This window comes from Schistocerca americana, chromosome X (assembly GCF_021461395.2).
Source record: "Schistocerca americana isolate TAMUIC-IGC-003095 chromosome X, iqSchAmer2.1, whole genome shotgun sequence".
Classification (NCBI taxonomy): domain Eukaryota; kingdom Metazoa; phylum Arthropoda; class Insecta; order Orthoptera; family Acrididae; genus Schistocerca; species Schistocerca americana.
The window spans coordinates 85,945,961-85,948,811 of NC_060130.1; positions in this window are offsets into that span (position 1 = coordinate 85,945,961).

Here is a 2,851-nt window from a genome sequence, read left to right on the forward strand (position 1 = left end):
TAACATGTTATTATTCGGCCAATTTCTAATCTGTGCTGTTGTGATTTATTGACTTTACCTAAATGTTTATGTAGATCATATAAATAGTCCTATATTTATTCTATCTTCGTTAGTTTTCTTTGAATGACCACTTATACTTAGAACCACCGAGTGGTCACTTTGACCATATTACATGTATATTTGAAAACAGATTATTTAAAGATTGTTGTGTGTCACTCCCTCGATTTATTCTTAGCACTCGTCAACAATGTACTAAATATGTTGGTTACTGAAGTTTATTCACATTGTTTGAATTTAAAAGCTCAACAATGCAATACTTCATTTATGGTTTGCCATTGGGTTTCGCATAAACAAGACTGATTATTTGAGTACTGGTCTCAGAGCAGTGGACATGGCTCAGATGTCACAGCAATACAAACCACGGCTACAGCCACTTTCAGATGACGAAATTGTCACACGTTTGTATGAATCGGATGCTGATAATGATCCTGAAGTTGAGGACTTTGTGGAAGATTCTATAGATGAAGATTACCAACCTGTCGCTAATGTCGAGAGTGACAGCTCCGAGACTGAAGATGAAGCTAATTTACATTCACTTATATTATTATTTTTATTATTATTGTTATTATTATTATTGTTACTATACGAATAATGATCACTATTATAATAGAGCTGACACTTCTACTGCTACTTCTGTTACTGCTATTTCATTGTGTGGTATGTTATCTTTATAATGAGTTGTAGCTTTCTAATTGTCTCTTTCCTCACGCAGTTGCTGAACCAGGACCAAGCAGTAATATAAACAATGCTAGAGAAGGACCTACCCTCGGTAAAAAAAAAGAACTGCATCTCCTGTAAGTGGACCAATACAGAATCGATGTAGAAGAAGAGAACGAAGTGAGGGTTCACTTCCAGAACTTGGCTAAAAACTCCTGGGGAAGGACGGGTTCACGGAGTGGACTGTAGCCGACTTCGGTGTTACTACTCCAGGTTGGATAGGTCAACAGAATATATTGAAAGAAACACGGGGACCTACTCCGCACGCAAAGCGGCACGTATCAAATAATAATGTTTCGAGTGCCTGGCGCCTTTTAGTTGATTAATCAATGTTGAAACACAAAAAGAAATGCACAGAAACAGAGGCACAACGGTTTCTTGGAAATTATTCCTGGAGTTTGCATTTAGAAGAATTAGATGCATTTGTTGCTTTATTATATGTTCATGGTGCACCAGGTGCCGGATGTATTGAAGTAGATGAGTTGCGGTCGAAAAAGTGGGGAGCCCCATTTTTCACTGACACAATGAGCAGAAACAGGTTTCGAGAAATTTTGAAATATCTGCGTTTTGATGAAAAAAATACACTGTCGGAACATTTTAAAAGTGACAAATTTGCACTTATATCAACTACTTGGAACCATTTTAAAGGAAACTGTCAGTTGAATTACACACCTGGATCAAATGTCACTTTCGATGAACAACTTTTCCCCAGCAGAACCAGGTGTCCGTATTTGCAATATATGCCGAATAAGCCTGATAAATTCGGAATCAAATTCTGGCTTCTATCGGATATAGAAACAAAATATCTTTGTAATGGGTTCCCTTATGTAGGAAAGAACGAACAGAGGGCACCTAATGGAAAACTTCCAGGACAAGTAGTAATGAAGTTGGTAGCTCCATATCGGAATAAGGAGCGAAATGTGACTACTGATAATTTTTCACTACAATCACACTTGGGGAGAGACTGGAAAACGAGAAAACTAGTCTTGTCGGCACTATCAATCGTGCAAGAAAATAAATTCCGAATACCACCATGCACATGCACCATGCACAAAGATGTTGAAATACAAAATAATTCGAAACACCTTGCCGAAACAGTGAGCTTCTACAATAGCACAAAATTTTCTGTAGATGTCTTGGACCAGATGATGAGGAAATATTCTGTCTGCTATGGTACTCGTCAATGGCCTGTACACGTATTTCACGATATCCTTAATTTAGCAATCATCAATGCATGGATCATTTTCAAGCTAGTGATAGGGATTAAAATACGTTGGAGGAATTTCATCCTAAATCTAACAAAAGAATTACGTAGAGCCTATATGGAAACCAGAAATCAGGAAAGGATGCCAAGGGATGGAAAAGAAAATGAAGAAAAGGACAATGGTGATGAAGAAAGAGAAGAAGCGGAAATTCCTGCGAAAGTCAGAAAACTATGCCAAACGAGGAAATGCAGAAACAAGGCAAATGAAGTGTGCAGTAAATTCAAGAGATATGTTTGTGGGCCGTGTACATATAAAGTAATAAAGACAGTAGTTTGTAATGCTTGTAAGTAGGATTAGGTACTATACATGGTCATATTTTATAATTGGTCTTTCTCTTAACATATTCATGGGTACTTAGTTTCTCGAGTACGAATAATTTCTATTAATTTTGAAACTACTGCAATACAATTAGTATGGTTGCAGATAAATATTGTGAACTATGTTCTTTAATATTAGTAATATTATGTTCCTATTGTTGTTGTAAAATACAATGATACTGTTATTAAACGTAATTAAAGTGATACATTGATATCAAGGTCATTAATATTTACATTAAACAGCACAGCATGTACTTACAAAGAAAGTGGTCACTTTGACCACATCGGCGGTTCTAAGTATAGTACTAGTTCTGACGGTTCTAGTATTACGACGTCGATAGCCTCCACAAACATGCCACTGGCCATCTGGCTTTTTTGGCATGTGCAGTGCACTGGCCCACTTGGATTTAGACACGCAAATTATATTATGATATGTTAGGAACTGAAATTCTTCTTTAGCCAACTTTAGTTTGTATGGATCTAATCTGGAGG